The sequence below is a fragment of the Lagopus leucura genome, unplaced genomic scaffold (assembly GCF_019238085.1).
Source record: "Lagopus leucura isolate 7727_CA_CO unplaced genomic scaffold, USGS_WTPT01 Super-Scaffold_100157, whole genome shotgun sequence".
NCBI classification, from domain to species: domain Eukaryota; kingdom Metazoa; phylum Chordata; class Aves; order Galliformes; family Phasianidae; genus Lagopus; species Lagopus leucura.
The window spans coordinates 33,855,764-33,875,370 of record NW_024962334.1 but is presented as its reverse complement, the minus strand read 5'-3'; the positions used below and the strand labels follow the sequence as shown (position 1 = coordinate 33,875,370).

The 19,607-nt window shown below is 43.0% G+C and overlaps 1 protein-coding gene across 1 annotated transcript in view; it reads right to left on the bottom strand.

Moving 5' to 3' along the window:
* The window catches only part of KIAA1217 (KIAA1217 ortholog), a 349,470-nt gene extending 338,230 nt beyond the window's left edge, over positions 1 to 11,240 (bottom strand). Inside the window, exon 1 of the mRNA XM_042888183.1 lies at positions 11,119 to 11,240. The gene's annotated coding sequence lies outside the window, so the exon portion shown is untranslated. The remainder of the gene's footprint in view (positions 1 to 11,118) is intronic.
* Positions 11,241 to 19,607: the final 8,367 nt, after the last annotated feature.

The window sequence follows — 19,607 nt, the reverse complement described above, 5'->3', positions numbered from 1 at the left end:
TAGTAAGACTGAGTTAAATCATTGTTCTGAATCTCCACTGTCATTTTTTTAAATTAAATTATTCATTTAGAAAACATACATTGCTGAGTTTTCAATCCGTAGTATACATTTTCTATTACTGCATATGCATAGATTTCCCTCTAAGATACTCATCTTTAACTTCGGAATCTTTTTCTCTTTCAAATATTTGTTAAGTTACTTTGGATACACAAGAGTCCTTTGGTAGATTCTTATAACCTCAGAAGTGCTCAGGCCATACAGCTTCTTGAGGTGGTCAACAACAATATGGATAGGGAATAGACATTTCATTTCAAGTATGAAAATTGAGAAACGAAAATATTCTTGTGCTGGTTTTTCAGTATATCAAGAAACTGCAACAAAACAGTAGAAATTGTTATTTTTGCATTCTAAGGATTATAAGCCCCCCTCCCACTACCTCCCAACCTTCTCCTCCCAGCACTGAGATGGGATTTCTTCCCTGAAGCACAAGAATTTGCACAAGGGCTAAATTATGCAGAAGTGTGCTGGGGCATACAAGAGACAGGTCCAAGAAGGGGATTCTTGGAGCTACAACACATTAAACAACATAAAATAAGTTTCAAAATATATAAAATAAATTAAATTTCAACAATTGGATAAGCTATGAAGATATTATAAATTTGTGTGGTTTATGTGGTTTAACTGGACATAAGCCAGCAATGTGCCCTTGAAGCCCAGAAAGCCAACCATATCCTGGAGTATTGTGTCCAGATGTGGAGTCCATCCTCCTTAAGACAGGACAGACATGGACCTGTTGGAGCATGTGCAGAGGAGAGCTACAGCAGTGACCCCAGGGATGGAACACCTCTCCTGTCAGGAGGGTGGTAGGACAAGGGGAAATGGTTTCAAACTTAAAAGAGGGGAGATTAAGATTGGATATAAGGAAGAAACATTTTGCAATAAGGGTGATGAGGCACTGGCACAGGTCGCCCAGAGACGGTGGAAGACCCATCCTCAGAGACATCAAGGTCAGGCTGGGTGCAGCTCTGAGCACCTGTTCTACTGTTGGTGTCCCTGTTCATTGCAGGGGAGTTGGACAAGATGACTTTTAAAGGTCCCTTCCAACTCAGTTCTATGATTGATTCTAAACAGTCTCTGTTGCTCTTTAGCATTCTTCAGGACAAAGGAGGACCTTTACTGAGCTCCTCTCGCAGAAGAGAGAAAAACAAAACAAAACCCCATTTATTTGGAGTGTGGAGAACACTGTGTGAAAACTTATTTTCATTCTGGATTGTCTGGCACAATCTGCTAAGGAAGGGAAAGGATCAATGAGAGCAGTGTTTGAAGTATTTACATCACTCTACTTCATATCTTCGCATCTTAATTTTCTGCTTCCTCAGTGCCCTTTACAGATGTTTGTCCAGAAATTTTGAAATGTCAACCACAAAAATAAAGCTGGGAAGAAAAAGTAACATTTCCTCATTCATTAAAATTTGCCGGCAACCGCAGCGATGCGCCGCGTGAAAAGAGCCTCTTGTTCTGCCCGGCACACAATGCCTCGCGTAACCTTTCAGCCCCTCGGATGCATAGAACAGCATTGATCGCAGCGCCCCGAGAAACAAGGAGCTGCAGAGAAGGGAGCACAGCCCCAGCCATTCTGCAGAGCGCAGATCCCGTCCTCTGAGCACAGCCAGAGCCCAGCGCGGAGCTCCCTCCCGTGGCCGCAGGCGGAGACCCTATGCATCCATCCCGGGCTCCAGCGGGGGCAATGGGTGCTGCCCCCCAACCTGGGCCGCACATCTCGTTCTTTTCCTTCTGCCTCTTCCTCCCGCAAACGGGAGTGCGATTTGCTTCTTCCTAGGCAAGGAAATTTAAAGCGATTCATCACTGCGCTAGATGCGAGTGAATGGTCTGATTCACTGTGAATGATATAAAGCATTCAGAGGTCTGGGCTTTATTGAGCAATCCAGAGACCCAGTGCTGTGCCAGACACCATAAAGAGAATCCCATGAAAGAACTGGTTACAAGCTTTATGAAATTACAGAAGTACAGCGAGTTATAGGAACCCAGCATCTGCCTGAGCAACTTTTTTTCTTAAGCATAAACAGCGCCTTGAAATTAGTTCATAATAATAATAAAAAATTGACCTCACTGTAAATCTATACCTACAACTAACCAAGAAAGGGACAGAGATTTTTTTTTTTTCCAGATAATCACAGAGGAAGTATTTCTTGTATTTAGAGAACACACTTTTCAAATTAAAAGAAAGTTAAAACAATTATTAAGAATTAATAATAATAATAATGTTAAGAATTAACATGTCCACTGCATCATTTGTAAACTTTCAGATGTCATACTGCAATTTCAATCATATCAGAAGCTAACAAACTGCCTTGGGTTCCTGAAGCAGTACAGTTCCAGACAAACAATTCCATTGCAGGTTGTGCTTGGTTAACATTAAAACAAGCATCAAAAGGAAGAATCTCACACCTTAACTCATGTAATGGAATCATAGAACTATTTGAGTTGGAAAGGACCCTCAAAGGTCATCTTGTCTGACTCCCCTTCATGAACAGGACACCAGGGACAGTTCAACCAGGTGCTCAGAGCCCCAGCCAGCCTGACCACGAGTGTCTCCAGGGATGGGGCATCCACCACCTCTCTGGGCAACCTATGTCACTCTCACTGTAAAAGACTTTCCTTATATCCAGTTTAAATCTCCCTTCTTTTTGTTTGAAACAGTTTCCCCTTGTCCTATCACAACAGACCCTGCTAAAGAGTCTGTCTCCTTCTGTCTCCCTGTAGGTACTGAAAGGCCATCATTATTAACTCTCCCTGGAACCTTTTCTTCTCCAGGCTCCACAGCCTCAGCTCTCTCAGCCTGTCCTCATGGGGAAGGTGTTCCATCCCTGGGATCATTTTTGTGGCCCTCCTCTGGGCAGACTCCAGCAGGTCCACATGTCTCCTGTACTGAGGACTCCACATCTGGATGCAGTCCTCCAGGTGAGGCCTCAGAGAGGCAGGATCACCTCCCTCACCCTGCTGGCCATTCTGCTTTTGATGCAGCCCAAGTTTTCACCCCAGCATTTTCCTTCACTGAGCTCCATCCCTCAGAGCTGAACTAGGAGCAGTGTGCAACCCCTGGCTTTTCAGTAGCTATGTCATCTACCTGCTTGAGGATAGGTAACGCTGCTTATTAGCATGCTGACTGCTGATGCATTCATCATTAATGCACTACTGAAAATGGCAGCAGTGAAAAAATTCACAGTAAGGCAGATGAGCATGCAGACTGCACAGCCAGAAGCCAAATGAAAACTCAGTGGCAGACACTCACCAGTCCATTGCTATCAAACTAAGAGAAGCAATGGCTCTGTGCTTTCCTGCTCCTGCTTTCATGATATAATAGCAGATACCTTCATCATATTCTGTGCTGCCAAGAAGCCAGTGCTTGCTGGGAACTGATGAGTAGTAATTCCCCACACCACAGCTCCACAGCACCTACATCAGAAGGACTGCTGGTCCAAGTGCAGCAAGATGCAAGTTGACTTAATGACTGAAAGGGCTTCCAATAACCTGCTTGTCTTTGACCTAAGACGACCTGAACCGCCTGTAATCAGGTCCCACACTCCAAAGGAGCAGAAGTGACTCAACAAATCAATGTTGGCTTTTCCAGGCACATAGCATGAAGCGAGACAAAGCCTCAGTGCCAGCTCCCAGCGTCTGCCTCACATAACACTTTGCAAGCGACAGACTTTGGACTTCTCACACACCCATTACTTGGCAGTGCTGCAGATTCTAAATGCCACAGAGATGGCATGTCAGGCACAGCCCCACACGCAGCATTTCCTCACTCTGTTCTCCTGTCCCAGGAATTGGCATTTTGGCTCAGCTGTTCCCAAAGGGGACTTCCCCAGCACCTCATTGGAATGCCCAGCTTAGGGCCTGGCTCTCTTCTCCTTGAAGCAAAATGTAAAACCTCCCATTAGGTGGCAAACAGCAAAGGCAAGATCTAACACTAATGTACACCCCAGCCATACAGATTGAAGAAACCAACAAATCTTTCCCACTCAATTGGGCTTCCGTATTATTTCAGCTTCTAGAAAACAATATTATGAAGTTAAGCACAGATTAATGAAAACTGATTCCATAGATAACACTTTGTATTTTACTAATTTTGTTAGGTTTTTTTTCCATGTTCCAATTAAATCCAAAATATTCTTTACTATTGAGAAGAGATAAGGTAAATAATTTTGAGAAGAGCATCTGCTGAATACTGTTGTTTTCCTCTATGGTTTCTGAAGAAAAATGCTTGAAAAGCAATTTATGTATAAAATGCACTTTGTCTTCATACAGCTTTTGCCTGGCCTGAAATAAAATAATGAATTGTTCCTACTGGAAGCCACCCAGATGACAAACCAAAACTCTTTTCTTATTAAGAACAGAAAAAGATTTTTGTTTGCAGAGAATCACAAAAATATAGGCTAGATTTTATGACTTTGTGATAAACATTAACTTCGCTAAATTAAAAAAAGGACCGCATTCATTTCAAGCCCCATATTAGGAAAACAATGTTTCCTTTTTATGGCTATCTATTACATACTAGCTGAATTTCAATAATCAATTGTAATTCAGCACCATATCATCTATTTATATCCGCCGCTCTCAGCCAACTGCAGATTACTGCACTCTTGAGAAGTTTGGCCAGGATTTCAGCAGAGCTGGCAAACGCAGGCTGGCAAGCTCTTCGCCAATTAAAGCCTCTATAATGACTATATCAGCATGTATGAAACTGGAAACGTGACTGGACAAAGCACAAACACCATACATTCACACTCATAATGCGTGATTCCTTCACACTTCCCTCCAGTTTTGCTTTGCTGATACTGCAGAGGTGTACAACAGCTATCCCATCAGTTTCCAAACTGAAGACATGTGAGCATTAGCTCTGTGTTCAATTAATGTTAAAAGAGGATTACCCATATTAAAGCATTGTTTATTAGAATAAAAATGACAGCAGAAAGCACTTCCTCACCAGATACATAATAAATATCCAGCCAGAGTGCTAATTATGTCTAAGTGTGCTAACTCCATGTCTAAGTAACAAACACATCTAATCCATCCTCGTGGATTTCAAAGTGAAGATGGATAATTCCACAAGTTTTTCCAGCAAACATTTCCAAGCAAATTCCACATATACTCATAGCAATAAAGGACAGAAACTATTGCCTACTATCAGAATCCAGGCTTTTGCCAGACAGAGCTCAGTCCAAGGTAGGATTTGTTGTTACCAAAGCAATATCCCCTCCCAACTCTCTTGCCAGCATGTGGTCTGTTTCACATGGCCCCAAGAGGACCCTGCAGTTTTGCCCGTTGCCATCCCCATACCCAGCAGTGACCCAATGTTGACTCCACCACATTCACAGAAGTTTCTACTTTCACAGGATTACTATTTGTATTATTTTAGGTACAACTGCAAGAAAAAGTTCTTAAATCAGTGAATAGTATGTCAGTGATGAGAAAAAAGATAATACTGATGCATTTCACTTAAAATAATCATCAGAGGACAAAAAGCTATACACAATTAAATTCTGAAACAATTAGCAGATGTCTAATTATATGCAATCTTTCCTATTATGCTGTACATTATACTTGAGTTATGCAGCAATACTTCTCATTTATGCAATAAAGCTTCGGTAAATTTCAAAGTTAGTACAGAATTGGGCAGCAATGTTGGTTATGCAGTAATTAATTTCACAACCTGCAAAGTTTTTTTTTGACCTTCTAAGAACATATCACATATTGCAAATGAATAAGAAAATGCATATTATTTTTTTTTGTTCCCCTGAAGATCTTCTCCAAGACTTGCGACTTCAACTGTTCCAACTGCATATCAGACATGAGGACAGAGAGGGAGCACACACAGGCATGAGCTACGGTCCTAATACCACATCTGCAGAGAAAAGGAGTAGTAGCATGTGTGATTTAGTGGGCGTGATGGTGATGGGTTGATGATTGGACTATATGATCCCACTGGTCTTTTCTAACTGTAATGATTCTCTATATGTTAGGATGTAAGTTATCCAAAACTCCTAGATCAGACAAGGCTAAGTTGCATTCTTCCAGAGCTATGGTATCCCATAGCCAGTAGTGTGAACATACAGTAGGAGAGCAGTACTTCAGTTATTTGTCGCGTCAAGTCCCTAAAAGGAAGGAAAAAAAAAGAAAAAGAAAAGAAAAAAAAAAAAAAAAAGTTGTACAAGCAAGCTCCTGGTCCCCAAACATGCTCGCTTCAGCTCTTTATTGCTGCTCTTTTTTACTCTTGCAGAGAGGAGAGCCTCAAGCACCTCACACTCCTCACCACACAACCTGGCACTGCTAATGTCTCTTGCTTTTTTGAATGGGTTATTAAAATGATCAGTTATGGCTTTTACCTCCTTTTACTTTCCGTTGAATACATCTAGGGAAATGCTTCACTGACCCATTGGAGTATATAGGGCTCCTGCTCAGCCCTTGCAAAAATAAACAATCATGAGCACAAGGATCCCCCGTGTGGGGGGGATATCCCTCTTCGGGGATACAGATCACAAGAAAACTGAATGAAATGTAAGCAACACGGAGGCAAGCTGAGGAGTGAAATGCCAACTTTGGGGAGTTTGAACAGCACAGAGGTGCATTTTGTATAGTTGGGTCTCCCATCAGTGCCCATCCACTGTCACAAAGCTTGCAAGGACTGCTCCAGAAATCCATCAGAAAAGAAACACACATTTTTTGTAATCCTCACTGAGCAGCAGCACAGGCTGCCCAAAGGGTATGGAGTCTCCTTGGAGATCTGCAGAAGCTGCCTGGACACAGGCTGGAGCACCCTGCTCTGGGTGTCCTGCTGGAGCTGGGTGGGCCACAAGGACCCCAGGATCCCTGCCCACATCAACTACTCCCTCAGCCAAACTCATCACTTCTACAGGGAAACAATGTCTTGCTTCTCCCAGCTGAAAGAAGGGATATGAAAAAGAAACAGGCTAACCTGCATCTGCTAATTAATGTAAACACCTCCTAATTGACTACCCCCTTAAAGTGAAAAATGCAAAATAAAGAAATAAATAAATGCACTGTAAGGATAGGGTACTTTGAGGCCTAAAGTAAAAAAGATTAAGAATACCACAGGATGAAAGAGATACAAAAGATCAGAATTACATAGTAACAAATATGAAAAAAAATTACTCAGAAGTCAAAAGATTTTATAGACCTACCATTAAATTGCACAAAGTGTATCCAGCAATTCCTACATATTCCAATGCAATTCCTATATACTCCAATGGGTCAGTGAAGCATTTCCCTAGATGTATTCAGTGGAAAGTAAAAGGAGGTAAAAGCCATAACTGATCATTTTAATAACCCATTCAACAAAGCAAGCCTTTACCAGCAAGCAAACCTTTACATTGCTCTGCCCCATTCCATTTTGTCCATTCCACAGAATCTGATTCTTTTCCTGGCATTACCCACAATTCTGGCACAAATAATATTATTATACAGAGATCTGGCAGTTTGCCTGAGTGGCAGCAACAAAAATCTCTGTATTTTCCTTGAATCTTTATATAAATTTTGGAGTTAATTCATTTCATGCTGGCTTGGAAAACTATTTGGAAAACTATTCCATTATTTAATGAATTTTAAGGCAAAACATTCAAGAATATAGCTAATTCCAGCTTACACTAGGTGAAAAAAACTATTATTCAGCTGCTAAGAAAAAAAATGGGAGTGCTTTTGCTTATATAAACTATGTATGTAAATTTCATACATCTTAATGTCAAGCATCTGTGCGATTCTCCATCAGATGACTCACGAAGACATCCTTTTCAGTCTGTAGGGTTTAGACATCTGGTACAACACAAAAATGCTCCTTTGCACCACAGTATAACACATTCAAGAAAAAGCTATTTGTTTCTTTCAAATAGCTGCAAATAAATAAATAAATAAATAAATAATTGGTGATGTTTGCTGGAAAATGATGTTTTGAAAGAGGCATAAAGGCCCACATGCCTATAGTGGGCTGGGAAGGCCCTCACCACCAACTCAGCAATTTGAATGTTTGGGAAGGAAAGCAATTACCACCAACAGCTCTTTGAAAGCTCAAGTCAGCAATTTCAGTAATTACCAGGGAGCAAATACGTAGAGGTACCATGGCAAAGCAGCCACATGGGCTTTTCTAGCAAAAGAGACCATGACTGAGCAGAGCATGAGATGTATCAATTGGAAATGAACTAAGATAATTAAACTGGGTCTTCTCTACAGGCCTGAGCTTCTGCCTACCACTATGATAATATCAACCACATGACCAGCACAATTTGTTGTGATGAGCCAAGCCAGACAGAAAGTCCTCATTAACTTAATTCTGGGTGGTGATGCACTGGAACAGGTTGCCCAAGGAGGTTGTGGATGCCCCATCCCTGGAGGCATTCAAGGCTGGGCTGGATGTGGCTCTGGGCAGCCTGGTCTGGTGGTTGGTGACCCTGCACATAGCACAGGTGTTGGAACTAGATGATCATTGTGGTCCTTTCCAACCCAGGCCACTCTGATTCTATGATTCTTCCCTGCCTGCTAGCATTACTTCCATCCCATTTTCCCAGTTATTTCTTCTGTTTCCTCTCCCTTTACCTTGTTTTGTGTCCTCTGTTTCCAGCCTCCCTATGCTGTCCATTCCCATGTTTGCCACCCCTAGTCTGCTTTCTCTTCATTGTTTTCTTCACTGCTTATAATAACTTTTAATTGCTACCTGCAAACACTGATTAATCAAGACAGCAATTTAAAGACAAGACTTGCAGATTTCATAGACTATTGTATCTATAAAACAATCTGAAAATACTTGGGCTGTCAGTACATGTTTAAATTTTTCCATACGTATGTAAAAGTATCAATTGCCATAGGGAGGCAATAGAATATCCTACATATGTGTATGTATATGAAAATTCCACACTGGCTAGGAGTTAGAACAAGACTGAGAACCAAGCATCCTCATTTTCCACTGAGTGAAAGATGAACTTCAGAATCATTAACTGTCTTCTTTGCCTTACAGCAAGAGGTCATGGCAAATGTCAAACACAAGAGAGCTGTTCAATTAAGGGCAACCTTACAAAATCCAAACCGTTACCAACAGCAGCCTGGACGTCATCCTAGCCCCAACAAAGCCACCGCCCCGACAGAAGCTATTACACAAGAGTCTGCACTTGAGAACTGCCAAGCTTTAATCTTCAATGAAGAGAAATGAATGTATTCTCTTGAGAAACAATTCTGCCATACCAGAGCAGTGGTTTCTTAGGAATCAAGGGGAAAAAAAGGAAAAAAAAAAAAAAAAAAAGAAAAACAAAGAAAAAGAGAGAAAAAGACAGAGAAAAGACGAGCTAACTTTTTCCATCTCTTCCATCGCTTATACCAAAAGCTACATGTATGGCATAACAGTACTGTAATTTATCCCAAAGCAATAAACAGGAAATTGCTATTTCAAATAGCAAAAGTAAATAGATGTTCTGAATTGCTAACTTGCCATCTATCTGTTGTCAGGAAAAGAAAAAGATGACTGAATACAAAAGCAATGCTTTCTGGGGTGGGGAGGGGAAGACATTCTGGAAAAAAAAGTAACTAAATCTGGTAGTTTTCTCCAATGGCAGTTTTATTGTTGTATGTTGAATGCTTCAGAAAACATAGCCCATCTAAGCTATAGTAAATTGTCAAAATAGTTTTAGAATAATTTATCTGCAGAACAAGAGGCAGAGAAAAAAAAAAAAAAAGACAGAAAAAAGCAAAAAAAAAGCTGATAGTTCTAGGCACAGTAGCACAAAAAAAAAAAAAAATGCTCAGTACCAATCCACCTCCTGCAACTTTGCAATGATCTGTGGATAAAGGCTTCGTAAAACCCACAAACCTGAACTGTGTCTTGATGTAAAAGTCTCTGGGCCTAAGCACATCAATCAGAGTCCTGAGTCCACGCAATATAGGGTCAGAGTTTCTGGCTGCAGGAACTGTGCACTGCGAGCACTGCACCCTGCACAGGGTGAATACAGCAGGACTAGCTATGTGCACGGGGCTCCCTGAGCGCATTAGTTCGGCTGCCATCAAAGCCTACTTTAGGAATGCGAGATTAGATTATATTTCTCGGTAAGCCCAGAGCTGAGGGGAGGAAAAAAAAGTTGTTATATTTAGTCAGAGATTTTCTAGCTTGGTCAACATATAAAAATTTAATTCTTAGAGGCAGATGATACAAACTTTTGCACACTGCATCCTTACGGTTCACAAGGTCAGAAGAAAAATAAATAAGTAGTGCATTGATTTGCACCCCTGATTTGCAGAAATCAGCTTATTAAAGCTCTCCGTGTTTACGCCTTAATGCCTGCCATTACACAGTATTTCACCTAAAAGTCCAACCAAGCTTTCCTAACAACAAGCAGCAGCTCCATCCACTCAGACCCTCTGAGCACAAGCCATGAGAGCCATCCGCCACTGACTCCCCCAGGCAGCACACAGTGCTCATCTGCAGAGCTTCAAGCAACTATTCTGAAACTACCAAGACAAAAGAAAACTAATAACAAACACCAATTCTTAAATGACAGCATGAGAATAAAACATTAATCACAATGCTTAAATAGTCTGAGAGCCTTACGTCACTGTACCCACCCGTACTGCATGCAGCAGTGAACTTTGCCAAGCAGAGACAAGTCAAATTGTGCTATTCTTAAAGTTCACAGTGGTTTTGCTTTGACCCCAGAAGTAGCAGAGAGTCAGTCCTCAGCTGTCAGCAGATCGTATCCCAGGGCACACACACATAGAGCACTCTGAGCATCCTCCAGCCTTGCTCACCCAGTACCTGCATGCTGGGCACCACGTTGGGACGGAGAGCCCTTAACTCGAGGAGATAAGATTTCTGCCTGTAGGGCTCAAAGGAACACTTCCAACTCACACTGCACAGTCCTAAATGATTTTCCCCCTGCTCCTCCAAAGAGCACAATACGAACATCTTCCAGCCGCAGTCAATGCACGCAACACAGCCTTCCTCATCATCAGCATTATTGGAGGAAAAGTCATTTTTGCTGTACTCCACGCTTACAATCACGTAACTCGAAAGTTGGACACAGTGATAAGTTTACTCACAGGCAGAAGACACGCAGGGATGCGAGAAGCAACCGGACCGGCCGAGGGACGCAGCGCTGCGAAACCGCCGGCACCGACCTCCGGTGCCAACTCGCGGCTCCTCTCTCGGGGTGCAGCTCTAAGCTCAACGAGTTCGGCGGCCGCTCTCGGGAAGCGGCGGTGCCGCCGGGGGTTCGGTGCCGCCCCGGGGGTTCGGCCCCTCAGCGCCCGCCCCGCTGCACACCACCTGCCCCAAGGTCACCCCTCCCCAGGGGGAGCAAACTTTGGGGCGCGTTCGGCGCCGCGCTGCAGCAGGGCGGAGGGAGCGGAGTGGCGGCCGCAGAGAGGCGGAGGCTGCGCGGAGCTGCGCGGAGCCCTCGGTCGCCAGCTGCAACGCACAGGGCGGGCTGCGCGCCGCTTCCTCCTCTTCCTCCTCCCTCTCTTCCCCTTCCCCCCGACGACTTTCAGTTCACCTGCAAGCAGCCCGGCTCCGCAGCTCTCCCCGGGACTGCAGTCACTGCGTCAGCGCCCTCCCCGCCCCGCGGAGGGAGCTGGGCCGGGGCTGCTTGTCCCGCAGGGAAATTTGGGGCAGCCCCCGGGCTGTGCGCAGTCCTCAGCGTGGAGACCCCTCGGGTACCAAACCCCTCCCCGAGGCGGCTGCCTGCTGCTGCCGGTAAAGATTGCCCCCGTGCTGTCAATCAGCTCCCCGGTGAGGGGCTATAAATATTTATCAGGCATCCTAATAGCCGCATCAGCGGGGCGCTTGGTTCGTGTGACTCAGAGCTCCACGAACGGCCCTACGCGCGCGGGCTGCCCCGACACCTAGGGCGGAGCGCGGCTGCTGCAGAGCTGGGAGCTGCGTTAACCGGGCGCCAGCCATGCCCCGGCACCCCCAGCCTTCCTCCCCGCGCGGTGAGGCAGCCCGGTGTTTGCTGGCTCGGGTGGTTTCCCTTAAGGTACATCCGGCGGCCAGGAAGGGGTTGCTTTCTTCCGTGGGACTGTCACGTTTTCTCGGACAAACCAGGCTTTGTGTTCTAATAGAGGTGGGAAGACACCTTAAGCCAGAATCTGAATGCACGGATAGCCCTGAAATAAGCTCAGCTGGGATGCAGTGAACTGTGCAGCCCCTCTAGAAACTGAGGATAAGAGATGATAGTTACAAACTTTATGCAGCTCCATCTGCGTTAAAAATAAGGGGGGTCTCAGTACAGAAAAATAATATGTATGAACGGAATGCAGTAAATTCGTCTCAGTTTTTTCCAGTTACAAACGTAACTCTCAATGCTGAGCAGCACAGCCACGCTGCCAGGAGCTTCCTGAGCACGCGGTGCTTCTTCCAACTGCTGCCATCTTTGTCAATTTTGCTTATCTGAGAAATTTTAGAGGCAAAACTTAGAAAGGTCGAGACTTACAAACCCTGCCTGGAAAGGCACAAACTTGCCTTGGTTTGAGTTTCATTTTAAAGGTGATGTTTAAAATGGAATTAGCTAGAGATGCAGTTTCTGCTTCTGCTTTCCTAGGCTTCATGTTCCCAAGCAGCTGCCACTTATGGCTGGAAAGTGGATGGGCTGAACTTGACCTTTCTATCCTGAAGCACATAGCTTTGTCTGCACAGATTTCCAGGGAAAAAGACAAAAGAAAAACAAAACAAACAAACAACAACAACAAAAAACCCACAATCCTGCCATCACCAAAAAAAAACCCACAAAAACTCACCAACCCAGTGTCTATAGAGTTGCATAATCCCACTTAAATATGACCTAGATCTGCAATAGAACATCATTAATAAATATTCTTCCAAACTTCATACTTGCTAATCTTAATAAATTACAAATTGGCAGCTTGCCCATCTCTGAGATTTTAGAGCAGATGCTTTAGAGGGAGATCCTATTACCGAGCCTTTGGTTCTGCCGCATCCATGCCTGTGCTAAGAGGGAGCATTATCATCTGTACTATAGCAATGCACGGGGGCTGCAGCTGAGCCAGAATTCAGTTGGGCTTTCACCCACCAGACACATTGCGTGAGAAATTCTGTCCTGGAGATTTAATGACCTAAACATATAAGACAGGCAAGAGATGGCAGGGGAAATAACCTGCCCCAAACCATGCAGAAGGTCTATAACAGCACGGGATGCAGGGCTGATTCAGCAGCCCAGGCTGTAATTGCAGTGATGGCAAGCATTGCCTTAAATGACGCACTGAGCACAGTCCTGAAAATCCAATGTACAAACCGTGTTTTCGGTAGGAGTGTTTGTTGTTTTGGTGCCTTAATTCAATTAGGCTTCATTCTTCTGCTAACCATTAGCAGCAAAAGTTGGTCAATACCATTTTGTGTCTTGAAGCCAAACCGTAGTGAGGTTATTCCAAAGGAGTTCTCTTTCACGCTGAAGCTGCCCGCAACTTGCTAAATTGCAGAATTAATGAACTCCGATTAGGTTTCCCAAGGATTGGTGCAAATTATTGCCCCTCCACTGAAGATATTTGTGGGAGGAATTTGTGAGTGACATTTGACTTCATGCACCAGAAATAAAAGTATATTCCTCTATGTCCTGCATGCCTTTGAGTAAAACATAGCAGCTACAATAATGGCAACTCAGTTCACAGTCATAACGTTAACGACAGTTTTCCAGCTTTTAATTTTTCACTCGTAGTAGTGCCAAGCATTTGTTCATTGCCACTGCTTGCATGGATCTTGGGCCACGAGCTCCTCAGCAGTGTGCTTTCATACAGCTAATGATGGTGATTACTGTGAAGCGAGGTTACCTTATAAGAAACTTTTTTAATGGTCATAAATATTATATTGACAGTATTATTATAAATACTCAAAAAAAAGCCCACCACTTTTGTATTTGAGAGTGTTTTAGATGCTGCTGCAGAGGTCCTCCTGTTTGGAATACAGAATCACAGAATTGTGGGGGGTTGGAAGGAACCTCCAGAGATCATTGAGTCCAACCCCCCTGCCAAAGCAGGTTCCCTACAGCAGGTCGCACAGGTCGGCATCCAGGCAGGTCTTGAACATCTCCAGAGAAGGAGTCTCCACCACCTCCCTGGGCAGCCTGTTCCAGTGCTCCATCACCTCACTGTAAAGAAGTTCTTGCGCACATTTGTGCAGAACTTCCTATGCTGCAGTTTCCAGCCGTTTCCCCTTGTCCTGTCTCCACTCACCACTCACCCTGCTACTTCGGTGTAATCAGGACGCTAAAAGCAACATCTTCCCCATTCAGTGCGATTATCAAAAGGAATTCCTTTCCAATATCATCCTACATAAGGTGTTGTATTTCAAAACTTTGTTAGCTATTAGCTATGACTTTTTAACGTCACTAATATCAAGCTACTAGTGTAATAGAATCACAGAGTGGTTAGAGTGGAAGGGACTCTACCTAGTTCCAATCTTCCAATCCCACTGCCATATGCAGTGCTGCCCCCACCAGACCCAGCTGCCCAGGACCCCAGAGGCCCCAGGATCCCAGCAGCCCAGCCACGAGAGCATCTACTCACAAATAGAAAGCAAATTGTTGAGCCAGCTGGAGGTGCTTCACTGTAAGTTGAAGATCTACATTTTTAAAATATAAGTATTGTGATGGGATTCTTGTAAGGATGTACTTAGCGAAGCAAGACACATCTCATTTATAGGAAAGTTCTCATTCTCAATTGCACCATGAGAAATGAAGGAAATTGTTGTTGATGTGATACCCATAAAACTTCTGCATTCACTGATTTTATTGCTCTATTGTCTTTCTGATACAAACATGAGGTCACTTAAAGTTACTGCTATGTCTAAGACTGCTGTTTGCCAAAATTGAAATAGAGATGAGGAGCATGAAGAAAAAAACACATAAAAAAGGGGGGAAAAAAATGCTCCCCAATATTTTTTCACCTTCCAAAATGGAAGAGCCTGATGCAAGATGTTCATTCTTTTTTCTTCTTTCTGCTCCCTGCCTTCTGTTGTCATAAAGGAATGTCAGCTTTCTGAATGGGCACCGAGCAAACATTTGCTCGATCTCTGGGTCTGTGCAGTAACCTTCCTGCTGGGCACGGAAGTATTTTAAGATACCTGAATTGATTAAATATAGTATTGCACTGCTGCAGAGTTACTCAGCGGAGGAAGGCGCAGTTCCCAGAAGGAGTGGTTTGCTGCAACACTGAACCACTGCAACAGCCCCAGGCCCCAGGAGGCTGCGAGCTGGCAGTTCGGGTTTGGAGCCAAATCCGTCCCTTTGCAGCACGACCTGGCATCCACAGCAGTGAGGAATAATTTCAGTCTTTTGCATTTTCCATGGCTATAGCATGCCTTTGTTTTCATTTCTTTCTGGTGGGGATGATCTTTAGGCTTTATTTATTTATTTCCTGGATTTAATTCTGATCTCCGAGCAGGGAGCTCTGCAGAAAAAAAATGTCCTTCAGAAGTTTCTGCATTTAAGGGGAAAGGAATACTGCAAGAAACTTTCTCACCAGCACTCACCTGCCTGCAGCACACAGCTCTCCTTGAAACTATAAGCAGTGGAAAAAAAAAAAAAAGCTTTAAAGAAGAAAAATTTTAAAACATACACCAAGCATTTATGTCTATCAAAGTGTATCACAGGATTTCATAATAGTATGTGGCAGAGCACTCGTCTAATTTCAATGAGGTGTTGAAGCAAGGGAAAAGTCTCAAAAAAAAAAAAAAAAAAAGAATTTCAGTGAAAATCAACCACTTGAGCATCTGCACCAGGGAGAAGACAGGCAGGATCCAACCTGCCTTTAGTTCTTTGATGGCTTCTCCTGAGCCATGGGGCTGCTCTAAATTCCCTGTGAGCTGGTGGGAAGTGCAGGGTCAAGTCTACTGCGGGAACTCAGAGTTGGGTATCTGAAATGTGTCCCCTGCTCATCAGCTTGGGCACACAGCAGTGTCCAGGCTGGTGATCAGGGGACTGTCTCCAGCTCCATCAAGTACCACCACCACCATCAGTGCCCCTGGCTTGCTTGTCAGCAGTAAAGTCCTGTATCTCCTATCTAATCCCAAATTTGCATTTTTTTTCTGGAAAAGTATCTTAAATATTTCAACTCTAAACAGCTATTCTGGATCCCTCAAAGAACTGAAAACTCCTTCTTGCCTTCCCCCATCTCAAATATCTCCTTGCTTTTGAGCTGAAAGAGACCTGATTTGGATGCCCAGTCTCTGGAGGTGTTCAAAGGCCATATTGGATGTGGCCCTGGGCAGCCTGTGAGCTGATGCCTCATTTAGTGAATGGCAACCCTGCCAATGGAGGGGGTGTTCAAACAAGATGATCTTTGAGGTCCCTTCCAACCAACACCATTCTATGATTCTGTGATTTATTCTTCTACTCATTTTGGCACCAAAGTATAGCATGGCCATTTTCTACCCTTCATAGCAATACAGTTTCATTTATTTTACACTTTAACTTGGTTTCATGTTTTCTATGCACTGCTGAAGACTGGCTTTCTGATGCTACAATAATGACCTTGAAATCACAGTTTTGAATAAAATGTATTGAAGAATATATTAGAAAATAAAAGTTCACATAATAGAAGAGGTTTTAGGTTTGAACTCTGTACTGAACTATGAGCACTGAAATTATATTAAAATGCCAGAACTCACAGCATTATATAAAGTGCAAATAAACAGCACCACACCAGCACCAACAGGACCACAAACAGAATGACCTCAGTTCTGCTCCCAGCTATATCAGACATCCTGTTGCTGAACAGTAGAAGTCTGTAGTGTGCAATAGTGAGGAAAAGAATGATAAGAGGAATACATTGGACAGTCAGCTGAACTTGTTTTTGTGGGGCACTGAAAGCTTCTGTTCATCACTTTTCAAGGGAAGAGAGAGAGGAGGAGGACAGTCGGTGTACCTTTCTCTTCACTTGGCCCACAGGCTCAGTAGATCTTCCTGAAGAAATGCCAGCCATTGGGTTTGCAGCAGTAGTGGACCAGGAAGCATTCTGCAGTGAAGGCAAGATGCCCGAATGAAATGAGTGTGTGTGTGTACATGTGTTTGTTGCCTATGTTTGTCATTTCTGTGCCTGTTACTAAAGACAAAAGGACAGCTAAATGCTTAAGGTCATGAAGAGCAGTGAGAAGAGGGAAGCTTATCCTCTCCTCATTTCTACATTAAGGATAAATAAATGTTCCAAAATTATCTGACATATTAATACACATTTATGCTGCCAAATTTCCTCACGGAAAAAAAAAAAGAGCCATATCCTTTACCTATGTTTTTTAACCAGTAACTTATATTGGGAAACCATAATCATTTAACTCTTATTTTCAATGGCTTAATTTTGGTGGTGCTGACTAAAGCTGTGGATAGTCCTTTACACATTCTCAAGCCTTTTAGAACCCTGGCAATGATAGCAATCCTACAGAGAAAATTCCATCAAAAGTTAAGCCTCTAGTAGAACAACTTTTGAATGCTGATAAAGTGTCCTTGCAAAGAGAAACTAAGAAGACCAGAACTCTCAATTCATGGAAAGAGGCATCTGTGAGAATATCTGGTATTAAAATCCTGAATACTGTGGAGATGGTCAATAAGAAAATATTATTTATTTTCACTCACAATTTAAGATCACAGTTTAAACTATCCAAATTTAAAAATAAAATAAAAAAAAAAATTGAAGTGCTCAATGAGATGATGTCTGACTCAGCCTGGAACACAAATGCTTTCAAAGATCACTTAGAAGGACGCCTACGACCAAGATCCAGAAAGTGATATTGAATAAAGTGCTACAGATGCAATATTTAGCACAGAAGTCTCTAAATACATGACTGTCAGAAATAAGGTAAATATTCACTTATACTTACTTTCTCCATAGTGATTTCCACCGGTTTGAGACAGTATGTGGAGTGAGGTGGGACTCTGGTCTCAGCTGGTATGGTTGCTCAGTCTTCAACAAAGTAGAAGATCCTGTGATAAGATGCTAAAACTGCTGCTGTACATTTTGACTAAAGAAGCCTATGACAGACACATCAGGCATAGGATTATACATTTCTTAACGGATTTATAGAATACTAAAGTTTATATTTAGAGTAGCTGAGTTAATGTTCTGTGCAGTGAGTATCTTAAGATGCTGAGCCACTGTGAAATCAAAACTTGGAAGCTCTGAAACAAACTCCTGTACAAACTGGCTAACGGTATGGACTTCATACGTAGTGATGAACTATTGTTAAGCTTTTCAAGATAGTCTATGAATACTGACAATATTGCTTAGCCACTGGGTTTATAGGGATTGTTAGTTCCAAAAGACTAAAGAAAACTTGGTATTAAGATCACACATGTGATTACTGTAGGAAATGAAGTACATAGAAACTATGTTTCTACATAATCCATGCACAAAGACATGTTGACATGCTGCTTTCTGAATGGTGACAGTGATGACATAATTCAAGCTAAAAACTGTAGATCACATTCATAACAAACTGTAACCATAGGCTATGTGGCTCAGAAGGTTCTGCTCCATTATGTCTCTTGAACAGCAATCACATGAGGAGCTGAAGGAGCAGCACAGCATAGCAGAACTTGCCCTCTAATAGCTAACTTGCACTTTGTAGCAGTCTACAGTTTACATAGGTACGCTTTTCTCATTCACAGAAATCAGTAAATGCACCATTTAATCACGCCTGGAAAACTGCAGGAGTGTGTGGTTACAAGCCCTGCCCAGCAACACACCACATGAAATCAGAAGGCAGACAACAAACTGGTCACAAATATGCAATCAATGCCATGTTTTCCACTCTAAAACATACTGCGTGGCTAACATTTTACGTGGTCTCAACTGAAGGCTGCAGCAGCATGCAGTGGCTGAAAGAAACATTTCCCACTACCACCATCACCACCACCACCTGTATCACCATCAGGAGCCCAGCTACCTTGCTACAGCTCCCACATTACCAGTTAAACCAGATCATTTTGCCAAGAGAGGAAAATCTTCTGTCATCGGGGATGGCCTGGAGTCCACACAAGGTTCCATGGAAGCACTGCGTAGGTGCCATGCTCTTTACAATGTTAGGGGTTACTAGGTTTCTCATCGCAAGCTCTGCTGACACACAACCTGCTACTATCTTTTTCTGTGTTTTAAGCCTCACCTTATTTGTTTTGCCATATAGTGATATAAATAATAAGTGGCCTGGGCAGATATCCTGTAAGGATCTCAACTCCACTGAAATCACAGTGACACACCCGAGCGCTGACATAGCGTGCAGACTTCCCAGAGGCAACTAATGCAGAGCAGGGATTGGGCCACACCAAAGCATTGTGTTCATTTGTTTATTTCTGCAGGAGAGCATGCTGAGATGGAAAATCCAAGAGGAAAATAAAACCATTTGGGGAAAAGAAAAAAAAAACGAACAGCTTTAGTAAGCAGGAAGGTGCTGTAACTCGGTGGTATTGACTATGTTGTAATTTCACTGCTCCATTAGCAAGAAGTTTTTAGGAGCATGTCTTCCTTCCTAGGTTTGTACAGTTATTAGAATATAGCAGAACTGTAAGAAAGAAAGCAGCGCATAAGGA